This window comes from Sarcophilus harrisii, chromosome 4 (assembly GCF_902635505.1).
Source record: "Sarcophilus harrisii chromosome 4, mSarHar1.11, whole genome shotgun sequence".
Classification (NCBI taxonomy): Eukaryota; Metazoa; Chordata; class Mammalia; order Dasyuromorphia; family Dasyuridae; genus Sarcophilus; species Sarcophilus harrisii.
Window position 1 is genome coordinate 153,176,915 of NC_045429.1, and position 22,535 is coordinate 153,199,449.

Genomic DNA, 22,535 nt, shown 5'->3' on the forward strand with positions numbered 1-22,535 from the left:
ATTCATTTATTTCCTTTGGAGTCTTTATTTCATTTAAAACTGTTTTGCTTCATTTGTTCTAGTTAATTCATATTGCTATTGTATAAAATGTATTTTTTATTTCATTCTTTGCTTGAAGTTGTTATGGTATTATTTTACCTTACTAGGAGAGATTTGGAAATCTCTGGATCTACAATAATTCTTCAGAGTGACTATTGACCTTTTGGGTTTATTAACTCTAAAAGCTTAGTTCCTGAAATAAGTGTTTGCACCAAGGCTTGGCTTTCCCTCCAGTTCTGCTTTTGGGTACAGTGAGCTTCTCTTCTTATTCTTTCTAGGATCATCTGAATTCTTGTTCTGACTTTTAATTCAAGACCCCCGATCTGAGTTTCATATCTCTGAGTCTTTAGGGTTTTCTTTGGCATCTATGAGCTTAGAGTCTTAATTTGTTCTGAGCACAAACTGTTTTCAACTACTATTAATGATGTCCAATATTTACAAAACTGGGTTTCTGATTAAGCTGATAACTTTTCATAGAAGCCTTTTTTCTTTCTACGGATGTAGTCTACACATGTTTCTGATTTATCCCTAGTCTTACTGAAAAGCAATTGTTTTTGTTTGTTTGTTTTTGCCCCTGAGTTTTGGTGACAGTACCCATTCCAATTGTCTATGGACTGTCTTTTATATGGTGAAAGAAATCTTATTGTAATTTCTCATCACGTTTTTGAACATTTTTTGGTCCACAGTAAATTGTAGTTTTTGTTTCAGATATTATATTATAGTTTCTATTCAGTTAGCCAACTTGTCCAGAAGACTCTCCAAGAGCTATGTATGTATATGTCTATTATTTCAAACTATATCTATTTTAAGCCTGAAGTACTATATAAAAACTAGTTGTTTTCTCTATTTTACTATTCCTTCTGTATTTCTTACTCTTGAAAAAATATTTGATCAGATTTCACAACAGGAAAATGTTTTGTTTAGGGACACTAAGAAACAATAATGAAGATATAATTTTGAAACAGCACCCACTGAATCCCTTCTCTGAGACTAGAGTGGATTCCAGCTGCAACTGTGATCCTGATTGAAAAACTTCTCAGCCAAGACATCAAAGCCCAGGTGCCCCAGTCCCGCTTCATCATGGAGAACATCAGCACCACCATCATGACTGCAGATGATGAGCCAGGCTATGACCCGAACTTATTTTGCATCCCTAAACGTTATGCTCAAGATCTGGAAAAAAGTCCTCATTCCTTATGGACTAATCCTGGACAGGACTGAACGTCTGGTACAAGAAGTGATGAAGGAGATGAGAGACCACCACATAGCTATCCTCTGTGTCCTCCAGGGTGGCTACAAATTCTTTGCTGATTATCTGTATTATATCAAGTTAGTGAACAGGAATAGCGATCAATCAATTCCTCTGACTGTAGATTTTATCAGAATGAAAAGCTATTGCAATGACCAGTCAACAGGGGACATAAAAGTGATTGGGGAATATGATTTCTCCACCTTAACTGGAAAGAATGTCCTGATCATTGAAGAGATAATTAACACAGGGAAAACCATTCAGACTTTGCTTTCCCTGGTCAAGCAGCATAATCCAAAGCAGGTGAAAGTAGCCAGCTTGTTGTTGAAAAGGACCCTACAAAGTATGGGATACAGACCTGACTTTGTGGGATTTGAAATTCCAGACTAATTTGTTGTTGGCTATGTCCTGGATTACAATGAATTTTTCAGGGACTTAAACCATGTCTGTGTCATCAGTGAGGTTGGCAAAGACAAGTACAAAGCATGAGTTCCAGTTTGTGGGCAGAGGAGCTTTGAAACTCTTGGGAAACACATCAGCCTCACCTCTGGACCCCCAGCTCAATTTATCCTTTATTTCCACATCATGGCTATCTGTTTATTAGAACTTTTTACCCAGATTGTTTTATATTGGAGGAATGTCAAACAGTTGCTAGAGTTCTGATTGTTTCATTTGCCTTACAACATTTAAAGAGAATATCACTTTTCCTGGGTGGGTTGTATTGCTTCATTTGCTTAAATTTCTGCACTGACATGTTTAAAGTAGTGTGCACATAAGGGACATTTAAAGAAGATAGAATGATTTTTTTAAAGGAGTAATTTAATTATATATGTTGATGGAAATTCAGAGAACTGATTGAATGTTAGCTAATTTTCTTCCTTGTCAAAAAGGAAACAATCTGATTCACTATGTATTCTAGTTCTATACAAGATACAAGAGGTTTGATTATTTTCTGCTTTATCTATCTCAAGGTTACATTATGATTTTAAAACCTTTGGTTATTCTTGCTAATGCTGCATTAAAATGGAAGACTTTTCTTTCTATTGTTCATCTCAATAAAATTAAAAAAAAAAGAAACAGCACCCACTGTTGGGCAAGGAAGAAGAGATAATTATGTAGAATGCCATGGTACTGACTTTTAAGCAGCTGGATATTGGCATGAGAGTTTTAGGAACTTAGAAGTTGGGATGGGAAAAATAGCAGGACAGTTGAACAAGAGGCATTAAAAGGAAGGTAAGACAGCAACAACAAGATTATAAGAGGATCAATTCTGATGGACATGGCTGTTTTCTTTCTTTTTTTAAATTAATGCTTTTTATTTACAAAGCATATGCATAGGTAATTTTTCCTACTTTGACCTTTGCAAAACCTTTTGTTCCAAACTTTCCCCTGCTTCTCCCTACCCACTCCCCTAGTTGGTAGGTAGTCCAATACGTATTAAGTGTGTTGAAATATGTGTTAAATCCAATATATGCATACATACTTATACAATTATCTTGCTGCACAAGAAAAATCAGATCAAAAAGGAAAGAAAAAGAAAAACTGAGAAAGAAAACAAAATGCAAACAAATAACAAGAGAGAGTGAGAATGCTATGTTGTGTTCCACATTCTGTTCACATGGTTCTCTCTCTCTGGGTGTAGATGGTTCTCTTCATCACTGAGCAAGTGGAACTGGTTTGAATCATATCAATGTTGAAGAGAACCATGTCCATCAGAAGTGATCGTTGCATAGTCTTGTTGTTGCTGTGTATAATGATTTCCTGATTCTGCTCAATTTACTTTGTATCAGTTCATCTAAGTCTCTCCAGGCCTCTCTGAAATCATACTGCTGGTCATCTCTTACAGAACAATAATATTCTATAACATTCATATACCATAACTTATTCAGCCATTCTCCAGTTGATGGACATCTATTCAGTTTCCAGTTTCTGGCCACTACAAAGAGACCTGCCACAAATATTTTTGCACATGTGGGTCCCTTTCCCTCTTTTAAGATCTCTTTGGGTTAAAAGCCCAGTAGTAAGACTGTTGGATCAAAGGATATGCACAGTTTGATAACTTTTTGAGCATAGTGCCAAACTGCTCTTCAGAATGGTTGGATCCCAGCAATAATGTATCAGGGACTTTTTTTCAAAAATGAGGTGATATGGGCCATTTCCAATAGACTTGTGATGGAGAGAGCCATCTTTATTCAGAAAGGACTGTAGGGACTGAATTGGATCACATTATAGTATTTTCACTTTTTTTTTGTTTTTTGATTGCTTTTTGTTTTCGTTCTCATTTTTGCCCTTTTTGATCAAATATTTATTGTGCAAGTTGGTAATTGTAGAAATGTGTCTAGAAGAATTATACATCTTTAACATATATTGGATTATTGCTGTCTAAGGGAAGGGGGGAAAGGAAGGAGAAAACAGAAGGGAGAAAATAAATTGCAACACAAGGTTTTGCAAGGGTATGCATATATTTTGAAAATAAGTTAAAAAAATAAAAATTAAAGGAAGCTAAGAAGGAACAGTAGACCAACCATTTTCTTGAAGGTATTCCAAGAATTCATTATAGCCTCCTCCATCCTAAACATCCTAAAATCAGAAAGAAATATGATTTTGCATTTTTTAAAAATAGACAGGAAAATGCTGAAGACCTGTTTTTTTGTTTGTTTGTTTATTTGTTTTTTGTTTTTTGCCTACCCTGCTCTAATAGGACATTGGGTAGAGGAGAGTTTCTAATTTGATTTTTTTTAATTCCAGAAACATGTCTTTTTTCCTTCACAGGTATAAATATTTTACTAATTCAATTGAACAACATTCATTAAACACTTATTATGATAACTAGCCTGACAATTTAGGCTCCAAAAATATTTCTGATATAAACTTTATTGTTGAGGAATTTTATAAGAGTACAGGAACCTAGTAGCTGGGGGAAGACATTTAATGTCCAACCCTGGTGTCTTTTCTTCTTTGAGAAGACCATAATATCATTCTAGCTTATCATTCAAAATTTATTTTGTGTCTCTCCTCATCATGTCCAATCTGTTCCAACCAAATAGTTCTGACCTGCTTTATGTAATTCAAAAATAGCATGCCATCTTCCAATTCCATGCCTTTGCATATACTATCCCCCATGAATGGATTGTTCTTTCTCCTAATCTTTACCTCCTAGAGTCCTTTTCTTTCTTCAAGGTTCATTTTAGATGATTTTCTTTTCTACAGGATACCTTTCTTGACATTGCCAGTTGTGAAATGTTCACTCCTTGTTCAAATTATCAAATATTTATCAAATTATCAAATTGTCATATATAATCTGCCAAAATGTTAGGTCTTCTGTTCCAATGAAAATTCTTGAAATCAGGATTTGTTTTTCAGTTTTAGCTTTGTAAATCCAGAATTTAGCATATGCCTTATGGCTAGTTATGGTTAACAAATATTTATGGGATTACTTTATATTGTCTTGAATTGAATTTTAAAATCTGTCCACCATTATTGCTCCCTTACCTACCTCGAGAAATCAGGTCTATGATGAAGAGCAAGGTTCCTAGAAACTTTTAAAAGAATAAGAGCAGAGATAGGTATTAATAGTAAATAGAATATTTATGAGCAAGCATTTTTTATTATTGCTTTGTGGTCATAGTCCATAGGAACTATGGTTGGAAGATAAAATTGATGTTTATAATTTTTGTCATTCAGATTCATATATATATACATATGATGAAGTTTTAAAAGATATATACTGTATCTAGTTCTGTATTTTGTGTATGTATATATTTATATATACACATGTATAGTGGTAAAGGGAATTGCTATTGAGTTACGGAACACATAACCTTTGAGTTATCTTGATATTCAGAAATATTGTGATTCTAATTAAACTACTTTTTTCATACCCCAATTGAATTCAACACACAGAAAGCTCTTAATCCATGCTAGCAAGAGGGGGAAAGAGACAGAGACACACAAAGAAAGACAGACAGAAACAGAGAAAGAGCCAGAGAGACACAGATGGAAAGAGAGACAGAAAGAGACAGAGAGAGTTTCTATGATTTCCAGAAGTCTATTTAGACTTTTGGATAATAGCTAATATTTACATATTGCTCTCTTTAAATGCTGGCTATTACTACAACGGTTGTTGCTACTGCTCTTTCTCTTACTACTATTTCATATTTGCTCCAAACTACAATAGCTTTACAAGAAAAAAAATCATATCCATAGCAGATGGAAGAGAAACAGAAAGAGACAGAGAGAGTTTCATAATTCCAGAGTCTATTTAGACTTTGGATAATAGCTATATTTACAAGTTATCTTAAACTGGCATACTTACAACAGTTGTTACTACTGCTCTTTCTCTTACTACTATTTCAATTTGCTCAAAACTAAGATAAGGACTTTAGATAGAAAAATATATTTGCCACCTTTTAGTAGATGCAGAAACACTGAGGAAATAGTGGATCCAATAACCTATGCTGATTTGAAATAGGATCGAAAAAGTTATCAATATGATACTTTGGATCCAAGTGTTACTACGGGTATATATCCCAAAGAGATTTAAAAGAAGAAAGGCCTGTATGTGCAAGACTTTGTAGGCAGCCCTGCTTGTGATGGCAGAAACAGGAAACTAGGAAGATCATATATATTGGAAAATGGATGAATAAATATGGTATATCAATATCTATGGAATATTGTTTTCGAATGAATAGACCAACAGTCAATGATTTCAGAAGGCCTGAAGACTTAACCAGACTGATGCTCAGAAGAACTCAGAGCAGGACCAGAAGTCATTAATACTTCAACAACAATACTATTGATGATCAATCTGTATGTTGACTTGGCTCCTTCAACAGGATAATGAACCAATCAGTTTCCAATAAGTCATTAAGCTAACTGCTACACTCACAAAGAACTCTTGGAATGACTATACACTAATAATTCAATCCTCTATTTAATGTCCACCTTATATTGATTTCAACAGGATAATTGTTCAATATTTCAAAGTCTGCATTCTTTGTAGGCAAATGGGGAACTGTTGGGACAAGTTAAACATATATTGTTTTAACATGACTTTAATCTAAAATGTATTTTCAACCTGCCATTGGGAAGGTTGGGGAAGAGGAAAAGTAAGAATTTCATAAATTACATCAAAACTAAATAAAAAAAATAACCTGATGTTGGTCATTTAGCTATCTATTACTGGAAGCAATATACCTGGAATTGATTCTCAAGTTAGTACTCTCAACACTTTCTCATGTTTATGATATTAATAAATTGAAAATGGATAAATGTTTTTATTAAAGCTTTTTATTTTCAAAACATATGCATGGATAAATTTTCAACACTGATCCTTACAAACTTCCTGTTTTAATTTTTCCTCCTCCCCCCTTTCCCTTTAATTTCACCCCCTGGACAGCAAGTAATCCAATATATGTTAAACATGGTAAAAATATATGTTAAATCTAATATATGCATACATATTTATACAATTATTTATCTGCACAAGAAAAATCAGATCAAAAAGGGAAAAAAGGAAATAAAATGTAAGCAAATAACAATAAAAAAATGAAAATGCTATGTTGTGATTCATCCTTGGTTGACACTGAGTGTAGATGGCTCTCTTCATCACAAAATCATTGGGACTGGTCTGAATCATCTCATTGTTGAAAAAAGCCAGGTCCTTCAGAATTGATCATTGTATCTTCTTCTTGTTGCCATGTAAAATGATCTTCTGATTCTGCTCATGTCCCTTAAATTTAATTCATGTAAATCTTTTTAGGCCTCTCTGAAATCATCCAGCTGATCGTTTCTTACAGAACAATAATATGAAAATGGATACATTATTTATTCTTGATAAATTCCTGATGGGAAGCTAATAGAATTAATACAAAACTAAAACCAAAATTAAACAAAAATACTAGAATCAAGCTTTTTAGAATCCAACAAATTTTACATAAAATTCATTTTTTTTTAAATAATTTTTTATTGCCAGAACCCATGCCGGGGTAATTTTTTACAACATTATCCCTTGCACTCACTTCTGTTCCAATTTTTCCCCTCCCTCCGTTCTCCCCCTCCCCCAGATGGCAAGCAGTCCTATACATGTTAAAGAGTGTACAATTCTTTTAAACATATTTCTATATTTGTCATGTTGTGCAAGAAAAATCAGATCAAAAGGAGAAAACCATGAGAAGGAAAAAAAAAAAAGAGACACTAAAGGATGACAATATTATGTTTTGAAAAAAAAATACCATGCTTCCTTCAACATTCAGTCACCATAGTTCTTTGGATGCTGATGGTATTTTCCATCCCATCTATTGGAACTGCTTTGAATCACTGTATTGTTGAAATGAGCCAAGACCATCATAATTGCTTATTATATAATAATCTTGTTATTGAGTACAATGTTCCCTTAGTTTCATTCACTTCACTCATCATCAATTCATATAAGTCTTTTGAGGCTTTTCTGAAAACACCCTGCTCCTCATTTGGCTTCAAATAATTTTCAAGGGAAACTAGGAGAGCTCCAGTAGCTTTCTGGCTTCACATCTACCATCTTGGCTCTGCTTGTGCAACTTGACAATCACTTTTAGATTTTAAAAATATTTATTCTGTAAGTTAGAACCTCTCTATCTTTATAAAAAAGTATTTTGTAAACATTGTGATAAAGAATAAAATGTGAAGTCAAACAAAAGTCATTTTGTAATGTTCCATTTTTTCTCTACCACAAAGATAGCTGAATGATGCTAATATGGGTGATAATTTTTAAGAATCACGAAGAGAATTAAAATAGATATATCCAGAATTTAGGAATGTACCCACACTTAACAGCATATACCAAGATAACATCAAAATGGGTCCATGATTTAGGCATAAAGAACAAGTTCATAAATGGATTAGAGAAACATAGGATAGGTTACCTCTCACACTTATGGAGGAGGAAGGAGTTTGTGACCAAAGAAGAACTGGGTAGGTGATTCTTGGTTGTTATCCTAGCTCCATTGCTCTGCAGAATATCATAGTCCAGTTTCTGTGGTCCTTTAATGTAGAAGTTGCTAAATATTGTGCCATCCAGACTGTGGATGCACTTTACTTGATTTTTTTTTTTCTTTCTGGATGCTTGGAATATTTTCTTTTTGATCTGGGCATTCTGGAATTTGGCTATAATATTCCTGACAGTTTTCATTTTGCGATCTCTTTCAGAAAGTGTTCAATGGATTCTTTCAATATTTATTTTACCCTTTGGTTCTAGAATATCAGGATAGTTTTCCTTAATGATTTTTTGAAAGATGATGTCCTGGCTCTTTCTTTTATCATCACTTTGAGGTAGACCAATAATTTTTAAATTTTGTCTCCTGGTTTTATTTTCCACATTGGTTGTTTATCCAATTTCACATCTTCTTCTTCTTTTTTTTATTTTCTGTTTGATTTTATTGTATCTTGATTTTTCACAAAGTCATTAGCTTCCATATGCTCAATTCAAAATTTTAAGGAGTCATTTTCTTCAGGGAGCTTTTGTATCTTCTTTCTCAATTGACCAATTTTGTTTTTTAAGGCATTGTCATTTGCATTTTGTATTTCCTTTTCTACCATTTTCAATTCTTTTCCTAATTTTTCTTTACCTGATTTTCAAAATCCCTTTTGAGATCTACCATGGCCTGAGCCCAATTCTTATTTTTCTTTCAAGTTTTGGTTGTAGAAACTATGACTTTGTTAACTGGATGTGTGTTTTGAACTTTCTTGTTCACCATAATAAGTTTCTTTGGTCAGAAAATGCTTTTGTTGCCTACTCATCTTCCTAGCCTATTACTTTGCTTTTAAGTCTTTCTTAAAGCAGGGCTCTGTTTCCAGGATAGACAATGCAGTGTCTCAAGTTTCAGGAGTTTTGTGCAGCTCTTTTCAAAGATCCTTTGATGAATCTGACCACAAGCATACTTTTCTGCTGTAGTTGTAAAAGCTAGTATGTTGAATCATCAAAGTTCTGCTTTGCTGATGTTCAGGCCCTGGGATTTGGGCTGGGGCTGCAATGGCATGGACTGCAAGAGGGCCTGCACTGGAACTGCATTCTGGACTGTCATTCTGTTGCCATAGATTGTCTCCATTGTCATTCTCCATTGTCATTCTGAGTGTTTCCTGGTGTTCTCAGGCCAAGAGGGTGAGAAAGCTCTAGAACTACTGCTGATTTAGAGGTTCCACTCCACTGATGCTGAAGTCCAGAAGAAACTATGGTGGGGACCTGTAAAATAGAGTTGAGCCAGGGCTGGGGCTGAGACTGCCCTGGAATTACAGAATAGACTCCCACCTTGGTTCCAGAGACCTTTTCTGCTGGCCTTCCAGGTCCTCTTTAGTTTCTCTGTACTGAGAGATCTGGAAAGTATCACTGCTGCCACTAATTTAGAGTTGGAGCTGGGGCCTGAACTGGGAATGCCTCCAGGAACTGTGCTGGTGTGGCCTGCACTGAAATAGTGTGATAGAACTACCACTCTGGTGACCCAGAGTTTTCCTGCTGATCTTTTAAATTCTTTTTGGCTGGAAAATGTTTTAGTCTGTTTTTGGGGTGTTCTGATGCTCTAAAATTTATTTAGAGTCATTATTTAAAGAATTTGAAGTAGTTTGGCGGAGAGATTGGGCGAGTTCCTGCCTTTTCTTATTCCACCATCTTGGCTCTACCTCAAGCTTCTAATCCTTTATGAAATTCTTAAGCATATATCCTTTTTATTCTGCATTATGAATTCTTTCAATAAAATTTCTTTCTATTTTTTTTTCTTTTAAAACTTATTTTTTTTAAAAGAACTACTCTGGAATTTCATACTATTGATCCTTTATCTCTAGGAAACCTGCACAGATTTTTATTGGATAATTTTTGTTTGTTTTTCTTAATAATATAATACTTGCTCAATGTGCCCTTGCTTGTTGTTGTTGTTGTTGTTGCTGCTGCTGCTGCTGCTGCTGCTGTTTTATAATAGCTTTTGATTTTCAAAATACATGCTGTGTGGGATAATTTTATCCAAAATTAAACCCTCAGGGGTGTCTCAAAGTATAGAACAAAAGCTTTATTAGCGTCTCGCAAGAGCCAGGTGGTCATCCAAATTCCGAGCAAAAGGGATGTGTCAGAGCCAGGAGAGAGCCACCGCCTAGTACCCACTTGCAACTTTGATACAAAGTACCCCAAGAAAATGCCCAGACCTACCCCCAGTACCCCTCATATACATTCTGATTGGCTATATAGGTTGTGTTTCCTGATTAGGAACTGGAATGTTGACAGGTTATAAATCTTTCTCTCTACACCCTCCCCCCCCCCCCCCCCATGACTTTGCTTTTAACTCTTTCCTAAAGAAACAGAAATTTAGGCCTGCAGGTTTGATCTACTTTAGTCATGGTTATGAGAGATCTTCACTTCAGCTACTTGCACTCAACGCAAAGATAGTTTCCAGTATTCGCCTTTACAAAACTCTGTGTTCCAAGTTTTTTTTTTTTTCCTCTCTCTTTTCCCACACCTTTCCTAGACAGCAAGCAATCCAACATGTTTCATCATAAAATTGCACCAACAGGTGCAATCCTCCTATACATATTTCCACATTTATTATGCTGCTGAAGAAAAAATCAGATCACAAAAGAAAAAAAGGAAAAAGGAAAAAACAAGTAAAGAACAATAAAAAAGGTGCAAATATCATGCTGTTATCCATATTCAGTTCCCACAGTCTTTCTGTATGTAGATGGCTCTCTCTATCCCAAGTCCATTGGAATTGGCCTGAATCAGTCATTGTTGAAAAGAACTATGTCCATCACAGTTGATCATCACATACTTTTGTTGCGTCTGTGTATAGTGTTCTCTTAGTTCCACTCACTTCATTTGGGATCAGCTCATTTAGGTTTCTCCAGGACTTTTTGAAATCATCCTGCTGATCATTCCTTATACAACTATAATATTCCATAACATACATGTGCCGTAACTTATTCAGCCTTTCTCCACTTGATGATATCCATTCAGTTTCCTTGCCATTAAAAAAAGTTTTTAACAAACACTTTTTTTTTTTTTTTTTTTTTGCACATATGGGTCCTTTCCCCTTTTTTATGATATCTTTGGGATACAGACTCAATAGAGATACTGCTGGATCAAAGGGTATAAGCAATTTGATAGCCCTTTGGGCATAGGAAATGGAATAGAGGAAAGGAGGAGGGTGATAAAAAAGAAAGCACATTGGGGGAGGAAGGGGAGAGTATTAAAACATTTTTTGAGAAGGAACAGAGTGAAAGGAGAGAGAATAAATGGAGGAACACAAAATTAGCAAAAGTAATTGTAAAAAAATCAAAGCTAATTTCTCTGATGGAATATTATTGTTCTTTGGGAAATGATGGACAGGATACTCGTAGGAAAAAAAAAAAAACCTGAAAAATCCTCCATGAACAAAGTATATACAAAGTACACATAAGTATACAAAGTAATAACAACATTCTGGGATGAGTGGCTATAAATTACGTTGTTATCAGTAATACAATCATCCACACTTACTCTGAAGGACTTTCAATGAAACATAGACAAAGAGAGAGAGAGAGAGACCAACAGATAGCAGACAGACAGAGACAGATACAGAGACAGGTAGAGACAGAGACAGAGAGAGAGACAGAATCAGAGACAAAGAGACAGAGACAGAGACAGAGAGACAGAGACAGAGTATTTTTGCAGATGGACCACTGAACACTGAAGGCAACATAATGGCATTTATGTGGGAGATGAAATTTGAATTGCCCTTGGAAGGAAGTTAGGGATTTTTTTTAAAGTAGAGGTGAGGTTCTCATGACGTCCATGTATGAGGAACAGGCTATGCAAAGATATAAAGATGAAAGTTTTAATGTCATGTATGAGCAGGAGGAAGTAATTCAGTTCAATTAATTTAGAAGGAACAACAGAGATCATTAATAAAAAATAGGCCATGAAAGATAATTATGATGAAGATTTATCCTCCCCCCCCCCCCCCCCATCAGGAAGAAATCCATCTGGCTATTATGAGATATAACCAATTCCCAGACTTGTAATGGGCTGAGGTTTGAGTTGATGCACTGAGGTCCCAAGTACGTGAGGCTAAATAGTAATTGGGCTATACACTATTAATATACATGATTGGATAAAGAATGGTCCCTGCCCACTCTCCGTGCAAGTCCTGATGTGTTTTATAGGAAATGAAGATTTTGGTGGGTGGAGGCAGAGAGACACAGGAAGAGAAGCTGGGAGAGATTGGGCCTGGGTTCCATACTCCTAGCTGCTGGTCGTGTGGCTGCTGATCTAGCTAGCTTCTTGACTCAGCTGCACACATTGCTATCGCCGATTCTCTTCCACCTCCCATCCTTCTTCACTGAGAATAAAGACTGACGATTTTCCCCTAACCTGAATTCCTGACTCCTGCTGATTTAAAAATACGCGATCTTCACACAGACTATACTGTTTGTATAGTTATTTTGAAGATATAACTCTTTATCAGCCTCCACTGTGTATCTCCCAATCCCAAGAACCATGACATTAGGGAAATGATGCCATGATATGCATGTGAATTGCATTTAAGTGAGTTCTCTCATTTAAAGCCCTTCAGCTGTTCAAAGCCACCTGATTCACTTTCCCCTCCAGAGTCATCTGAATCCAGTTGCTTTATATATTTCTTTGTATGTATCTATACATAGATATATGTATCAGGACTACTGGGAATGACCCTGGATGCAGTGAGAGACCTTGATCTTTTTAAGCTAAGATTTTCAACAGGCCTCAATTTAATTGTGGTCACACTTATTTAGTGATTAAGGCTAAGTAGAAATTTAGACAAATGGCCTTTTTCACCTAGTTAAAATCTAATTAAATAAATAAATATTGGAGGGGAAGACCCTCAGGATTTTTAGCCAAAACAGAAATTGTTTCTATTTGCTTTCACTCTGAGTCAATCAGGTCCCAAGAAGTAATCACTTGGGTCTTGATCTGGGACACGTTGTTGGCCAATAAAAACAAGTGCAAAGATGTTTGATTTAAAATAATGGTAATTATGTCCTAATAACATAACAATGATTATAATGTTGTACCACAGTTCTCTTGTATTGCCCTGACTCAGTTTCCCTAATTGTCCTGCCTCAGTTACCCTGAATTGTTCTGCTGCAATTTATAATTGTTCTGCTCAACCACACTTTCCTTCTAATCATGATGATCCAGATAAGGAGAAAGACCTTCTATTTTAGGCATCATCAGAATGTTGAGTGCCTCTCCCCATTCTGTAATCCCAATTATAATATAATCCCCATGCCTCCCCTCACCCTGTCAGAACCAGATTGTTAGTCCCATGTTTCTACTCTCAGCACCCTGCCCCTCCTCCTGCCTTGGTCTATCCCCTGTATCTGAGCCACATGTATATATGTCCTTGAGAACTCACATTGTTTGCTGGATTCTTGGAGAAGATAGTCTCATCCATTTGGTCCCAGTGATTCTCTCCCTTTCAAATAAAATATTATAACTCTCTCATTTCTATCTTGCCTCAGTTTCTCTGGCATTACAATAATGATTTTTTATTTCTAACATTTTTTAGTTCTCTAAGTGCTTAATTTTATAATTGACTCATCAAAAGAGTTTGAACTAGAAAAATTTTATGCACTACTCCTGGAGTAGATAAGTCCTTTTTCCTTTATTACCTTATCCTTCTTTAGTCCTTCTCTCCCTCCTCCTCCTGCTCTTTTCCTCTCTTCCTCATGATTTTTGGTCAGTTATATAGAATTTAAGTCCTTCAAAGATCACATTCAAATTTAGAATAATTCAATATACTTTTACTAATGATTTATCCTAGTATTTTGTCTACTTTCTGAGGTGTGGATTGGAAATAAAAATAAAAATTAAAATGAAGTAATTATCTTTCTAGGGAAAAACATAAAACAGCAGGCTTCCTCTGGCTACTTACTATGTCTCTAGTATATCAAATCCTTGGCAATCCTTCTAAGATCTTCATCTTCATAGCTTGCCTTTGTTGCCAAATATATTCTCCCATCTTAGCAAATGGGAACATATTCAGATGAAGGATATTCAAATGTTTAATTCCCAAAATGAGACTGACATTAATGGCATGACTCCAAATTAGTATTTTGTTGAGTTCTTACTAAAAAGAATGTTGGATTCTGGCCAAAAATGGAGTACATCTTATTGGGAGCAGCATATTTTCCACAATGGGAAAAAAATCCCATTTTTTGCTTAGGCCTAATGTTTCAAAGTACTCTATTGTCTCACTGAAACTTAGGGTTGATATAAAACTATCCAAACTTTCTTTTCCTTCTATACCTGATCATATGTCAAGTAAAAGTTTGGAAGATAATGATTTGGGGAACAATCTTGATGTGCAGCCCCTAAACAATTAAAGACAGAAACAGCCTTGGGCCAAAGACTGAAGCTTTATATAATTAAAGCAGAATATCCTTGCTTAAATGAACAATGCAAAATTTCAGACAATACTCTTATAAACCTTAAATTTGTTGGCTTTAATAGATTAATAAATTCAATGTTATCAGATGAAAATGAATAATGTAATGCATTTTCTTTATCTTATATAGTCCCCTTTTTCTTTTGTTAATCTTCATCTTCTATGAAATCAAAAGTTTGCCATATACATATATTTATTAGTTGGTGAGAGTTGCTATCAATCATCCTTTATCTGAATCTTTTGGAAATTCATATTAGCTCTCCTTCTGTTTTGAAAGAAGCAATTGAATGATTGAACAAGGTCAATAGTTTCAACTGTAGAGATTTCCTAAGAGACTTTTAACAGGTGTCAGATCCTTACAGTTCTTTCCCTTAGGGACAGCAAAGAAATCTTTGCCCCTGGAAATAAGAGTAGCAATAGCAAGTGTTCATATTTTGCCTTGAGAGTGATATTATATATCAAACAGACCAACATAAAACCTAACATTCTTCTAACATCTTATTCAGAAAATCATGCACCAGTCCATGCATTTCAAACTTCACAGAGAATCTTTACTGGGAAGATATGTAGAGCACACATGGGGAAATTAAATATGTATTTTGGAGTTATCTTTCCCTTCCTACCATACTTTCCAACAATCTCTTTGCTATTTTTCAAAAAAAAGTTGGCAAGCCAAACAGAAAAAAGGTATAACTTTCACTGCACAAACAAGGTATAAAAATAATGAAATACTGGGTGTCATTTGCTTATTTTATTTTAATTTTTTTTCATTTCTTTTTTTCCTTTCTTTCTGTTTTGGAATGAGACAGGAATGAAATATTTTCATTATTAAGAGCTTACTATACAGAATTGTATTGAATAACATAAAAAGTTATTAAGATATCATTTGAAATAATATTGATAAATCTCATGTTTACTTTTTACATTAGAAAAATAATAAACTACTTAAATAGATTAAATTCATGCTTGAAATAGGAATAGATCTAATAACAGAATTCACAGTAGATAAAGGAAAGGGAAACATTAAATTTTAAAACCAGTTTTAGATTTAATTGTAAGATACACAAGATACAAACGTATTGTGTAAGCTACAATAGTTAAGAAATATTTGTTTCTCTCCCATTTTAACTAAAAACCAATTATTTGATTTCTAGATGCTTTAGTAAATTGAATTTAATTTTCTCATTTGGTCTCCAAATATTATTAAGAATTGCAGTCAATTCTTACCCATGTGTGTATTTTCATGCTTCATCCTAGAAATTTACTTTAGTTTGTTTTTGGCTTAAAAAATGTAATTGTGAGGGTAAATATCACCATGGTTAGCTTTGGTTTATTCTTATATTTCAACCCAATTGCTAAAAATGGCATAACTGTTCTCTTACGATCATCTCATTCTTAAAAAAAGTGACAAAAGTTATATTAAGGTTAAAACTTACTTGGAGGTAATTGTACCTTTTAATAGAATTGATTTACAGTAACTTGTATTACAGGCAATTTGAAAATGAAAACAAACAAACAACCAAAAAAAAGAGACAGCATTCTATATTATTATAGTAAGTGGGTAATTTAGCAGAATTGCTAAAAAAAGGAAAATTTTATATCATGGTGACAAGGAAGAACATGGGACCTAGCTTATCCAGCTTATCCAGCACTGAAAGTCAATCAGCAGAACTGCCCCAGGGCAAATTAAAGCAGCTATGCTCCTTTGTGATTAAGAGCAGACCTGAAACCTTTAAAAAATGAACCCAAAACACAAAAACCACTCTCAGCTTAGGCAGATTTTATGGAGAGAGAGAAGAGCAGACCTCAAATCCTGAAGTTCCTAAAAGCAAATCAACTCCATATGAAACCCCAAAAGGAGACATGAACAGGTCCTCATTTCACAAAGCTCTGTTGGAAGATTTCATAAAGGATCTTAAAAGAGAGTTAGAAGAAAAATGGAAAAAGGAAATGAGATCTTTGCAAAAAATAATGGAAAAAGCATATAAATCCTTACAAAATAGATATAAAAAAATTCACTGAAAAACAGAAATTGTAAAATGAAAAAAAAATGCAATGAACAAAACAATTCATTTGGCTAAATGCAAAAGGAGCTAAAAAAGGCAAATGAAAATAATACACTAAAAGTTAGAACTGACCAAATGGAAGTGAATGACTCAATACTTCAAGAATCAGTCAAACAAAATGAGAAGGGAAAATGAAAAAAAAATCGAAGAAAATATGAAATACTTCCAAGAAAAAACAAACAACCTGCAAAAGAGATCTAGAAGACATAATCTAAGGATTATTGGACTTCCTAAAAGCCATGATGGAAAAAAAAAAAAAAACACAACATAGACATTATCTTACATGGTTTAAAAAGGAAAACTGCACTGATATCTTAGTATCAGAAGGTAAAATTGCCATTGAAAAAATTCATCAATAATCTCCTGAAAGAGACCCAAAAATTAAAACTCCAAGGAATATCCTGGATAAATTTCAGAACTATTATACCCCCAAAAAGGTATTGCAAGCAGCAAGAAAGAAACAATTTAAATAATGAGGAGACACAATAAGGATTACCTAGGACCCAATAGCTTCCACCTCAAAGGATTGAAAGTCCTGGAATCTGATATTTTGAAATTCAAAGGAACTTTAATTACAGGCAAGCTATCCAGATAAAATGAGCATTATCCTTTAGGGAAAAATATGGACATTCAATGATATAGATGAATTTCATTTATTTCTGATGAAAAGACCAGAACTGAACAAACAAAAATGTGTTCTCCAAACACAGAACTCAAGAGAAGTATAAAAAGGTAAAAAAGGAAAGACTATTGAGAACATATTTCTGTAGAGTATACTTAGAGAGTACATGTATAATTCAATTTTATTATGATAATATGAGAAACTAGAGCTGGAAAGGGGATTGTGCTGGAAAAAAAGAAAGATGAGGGAAAATAAGGGAAATTACATTTCACAAAGAGGCAAAGAAGACCTATTATAATTGAGGCAAAGAAGGAAGAGTGATGAGTGTTGTGTGAATCTTACTCTCATCAGATTTGGCTCTACAAGAATGTCAAACATACTTGGTTTCACAGAGAAACTTGTCTTATCTTATAGGAAGTTGGAGGGCAAAGGGGAAAAGAAAGGGGAAGTTAACAGAAGTGAAAGCAGAAGTAGTAGGGGAAAGGTGTATAAAGCGGAGAGGGGCTCTAAAGAGGGAGGGATGTTTGAAGAAGGTGGTGATCAAAAGCAAAATACTGGGGAGGAAGAAAGGGGAGAAAGAAAGAAAAACATAACAGGGTAAATAAAGAGGCAGGAAATACAGAATTAGTTATTTTCCTTGTGATTATGAATGAGATGAACTCCTCCATAAAACAGAAGCAGACAGCAGACTGAATTCAAAGCCAGAATTCTACAATATCTTGTTTATAAGAAACACATTTAAAGCACAGTGATATATACAGAGTGACAATAAAGAGCTGGAGCAGAATCTGTTATTCTTCAGGTGAAGTAAAAAAGGAGGGGTAGCAATCCTGATCTCAGATCAAATGAAAGCAAAAAATGAACTAATTAAAAGAAATAAAGAAGGAAACTATCTTGCTAAAGGTTACCATAGATAATGAAGCGATATCAATACTAAACATATATGCACCAGGTGGTATAGCATCCAAATTCCTAGAGGAGAAGTTGGGCAATGCAAAAAGAAATAGTAAAACTATACTAGTGGGGGATCTAAAATTTGCTCTCTCAGAACTAGATAAATCAAATCACAAAATAAATAAGAAAGAAATTAAGGAGGTAAATAGAATTTTAGATTAAGTTCAGTAAAATAGATCTTTGGAGAAAATTGAATGGAAGCTTAAAGAAATATACTTTTTGTTCTTGGTGGTTCATAAAACCTATACTAAAATTCACCACATATTAGGGCATAAAGACCTCACAGTAAAATGCAGAACAGCAGAAACAGTAAATGGATCTTTTATAGATCATGGTACAATAAGAATCATATATAATAAAGACTCAAGGGAAAATAGACCAAAAATAATTGGAAACAAAATAATCTGAGCGGAGGAAGAGGAAATATAGAAGTATTAGAGTGGTGAGGAGGAGTCAGAGTTATGAAAATTTATTCATATTGGGATTGGATTAAATAGACAATACTGCATGTATACCAAGAAGGGTATAGCACCCTCCAAAATCTATAAATGGAGGAGAAGCAGCACAAAGTGAGGGAAGAAAAGAGAGGGATCTATGGGTGGGGAAAGATTAAGTATTAGCAAGATCAGTTAAGGAGCAGGATTACAGTAAAATAGTGATCAGGGATAAAAAATAAGATATATACAAAAATATAGCAAAGATCCTGAGTAGAATTTATTAAGGGAAAAAAGAAAGGCTACTAATTATTGACCTCAGACAAAGTCATACTTAAATGAATCAAAGGGGAAATCTACATTATAAATCAGCCATACATTGTTTTAGATGCATGTTTACATATGAGTAAGTCATGTATGTGTGTGTGTATACATATATATATATGTATCTGAATTATATATATTTATGAATGTAGCTCTATGTATATAGATATATGTATATCTATATGCGATGTGAATATTTACATCCATACCTATCTATCTCTGTATGTATCTGTGCATGCATGTATGTGTATGTATATATCTCTATATGGTACATAAATACATATGTAATTAACTGTAACCTGCTTGTGAGGCTTTGGGGAATAAAATAAAAAAAAAAAAAAAAAAAAAAGACTGCACGATAGAAAACAGAAGTATAGCCTACAAGGAAGTAAAGAAAAGATGGATTCATGTTAATATAATTTTTCTAGTATTATATGTTTTATTGAAATGGAAATTAAGTGTCATATATTTTTAATCTTCCCAGATATTCTGCTGGACACATGGTGTTTTATTATTATTATTATTATTTTACTTTCCTGACTTTCCTTTTTTAATTCTTTTTTTTAAATTCTGTAAAATAAATAAAAAGGAAAAAAAGAAGTCATTGGTGCCTTTTTAATTTTATTTTTCCTGTGATTTAGTTATTAAATTCTCTCCTTTTTTATTAATGTGGTGATATTATATTTTTAAAAATTCATTTAATTGCCAGCTTTATAGGCAAAATAATTTTTACTCATTTCTTTTGTTTTTAATATCAATTATCCATTTTAATTTTTGATACTGGTAATTGTTTTTTCTTTCTTTTTTTACTTGTTTAAATCATATTAGCTAGTAGTTTATTTATTTTATTGTTTTAAAATTATCCATACTGAGGGTGGAGCTAAGATGATAGAAAGTCAGCTGGTTTTTGTCTGAGCTCTACCTGGCTTCCCTTAGATCAACATGAGATCAAGCCTCTGAGTGGGTTTTGGAATAAGAGAATCCACCAATATTTGTAGGGCAACACATTTCCAGCAAAAACATATTTTGGAAGAACTTCAGAAAAGGTGTTCTTTCATTCATTCAGTGGTGAGGGAGAGGGATATTGCAAGATACCACCAGCACAGCACAGCTCAGTACAGTACAAGGAAGAGAGACTTCTGCATGTTGGGGGAATCTAGTGGGAAGCTCTTAGCCAAGATACAGCAGCATTTGCTATTCTGTCCTGACTCAGAGGCTAGTGAAAAAGTTGTGAGACAGCCAATGCAACTACAGAAGACAAATGTGAGTCCCTGAATCTTAGTATAATGTGGGATTGGCCACATGCACTCAGAGGGAAAGGAAGTCAGCAATACCAGCCCCAGGGCATCATTAAACCACTATAACCTGCAGAGGAAGTTAGGAAAAAAAGGAATGAGCAAAAGTGCAAAAGTTCTGACCATAGATAGCTTTTATTGAGACAGAGAAGAATAGACCTCAAATCCTCAGGACACTAAAAGCAAAACAACTCCAGATGAAGCCTCAAAGAGTGATATAAATTGGTCTCCATTTAACAAGACACTCTTGGAAGAATTAAAAAAAAATAATAATTTTAAAAGAAAGTTAAAAGAAAAAATGGGGAAAGGAAATGAGAGCTCTGGGAAAGGAAGCACAGAAATTGTAGGGAGAAAATCAGTCCTTAAAGAATAATTTTTGAGAAATGGGAAAAAAAACTACTTCTTGAAAAGCATAATGTCAGAAATGCAAAAAATATCCAATGAGCAAAAGAAGTCATTTATAAGTTCAATTGGCCAAATGCAAAAGGAGGTAAAAAAGCTAACTGAAAAAATAACTCACTACAAATTATAATTGAAAAAATGGTAGCAAATGACTCAATAAGACATCAAAAATCACTCACAAAATTTTTTTTAAATGAAAAAATATAAGATAATGTAAAATATCTCATCAGAAAACAATGAACTTGGAAAATATTCAAGGAAAAGATAATCTAAGAATTATTGGACTACCTGTAAACCACAGGAGTCTAGACAACATCTTTCAAGAAATCATTAGGGAAAACTGCTCTGATATTCTAGAACCAAAGGATAAAATAGCCATTGAAAGAATCCAATGATTACCTTCTGAAAGAGACCCCACAAAGCAAACTCTAAGAAATATTGTAGCTAAATTCTGGAATTGCCAGACCAAGGAGAAAATACTTCAAACAATCAAGAAGAAACAATTCAAATATTGAGGAGCCACAATCAGGATGACCCAGGACCATGCTGTTTCCATTTTAAAGGATTGAAGGGGCTGGAATATGATATTCTGGAGGGCAAAGGAATTTGAACTACAATCAAGAATCAACTACCCAGCAAAATTAAGTATCAACCTTCAGGGGAAAAGATGGATATTCAATGAAATAGGGGATTTTCCTTTTTGTTTGATGAAAAGACCAAAGCGGAACAGAAAATAAGATCTTCAAATACTATACTCCAGAGAAGCATAAAAAGGCAAAAAGTAAAAAAAGAAACTATGTTTTTTAAATGTTAAAATGTTTACATGCATATATGGGAAGACAACATTTAAATCTCCAGAAATGTATAATTCTTAAGGGTATACTGAGACGTTTTGGTATAATTCAAATTTACTGTGATGATATAAGATAAAAGCTATAGGTAGAAAATGAATTGTACTGGAAGAAGAGATAAGGGGAGGTAAAAGTGGTAAATTACATCACAGGAAGAGTCAAAAAAAACCTGTTATAATTGAGGGAAAGAGGGGAAGGGGACGAGTACTGTATGAACCTTAATCTAATTGTATTGGGATCAAAGAGAGAATGTCAGACATATTTAGTTCAATATAGAAACTTGTCTCATTTTATAGGGAAATGGAAAGAGAAAAGGGAAAGGAAAGAGGGAGAAGAAAAAGAGAAGAAAAGTAGAAGGGGAAAGGGATAAGAAAGAGGAAGTGGCTATAAAAAAGCAGGGCAGATTGTGGCAGATTAGTGAAGAGGGAAAGGGGGAAAGAGAAAAAAATATATAACTTGGGGAAAATAAAATGACATAAAATTCAGAGTTAGTAATTTTATTTGTCAATGTGAATGAAATGACCATTTCCATAAAACAAAAGTAGATAGCAGATTGGATTAAAAGACTGGAAACACAACCAAAATGCTACAGTATGGTTAAAGCACATGCAAAGGCAGGAATACATACAAAGTAAAGGTAACTCAACCTTGTTCTATCAGAACTAGATAAATGAAACCAGTAAATAAATAAGAAAGAAGTTAAGGAGACAAATAGAATTTTTTTTCCTTTTGATTTGATTTTACTTGTGTAGCATTTTGGAATGTGTGAATAAAATAATTTCACATATTTAACATATATTGGGTTACTTGCTGTCTAGGTGTGGGTGAAGAGAAGGGAGGCAGAAAAAATTACAAACACAAGATTTTGCCAGGGT

At 34.1% G+C, this 22,535-nt stretch overlaps 1 pseudogene; it reads left to right on the plus strand.

Moving 5' to 3' along the window:
* Positions 1–524: 524 nt before the first annotated feature.
* LOC100922732 lies at positions 525–2,571 on the plus strand (annotated as a pseudogene).
* Positions 2,572–22,535: the final 19,964 nt, after the last annotated feature.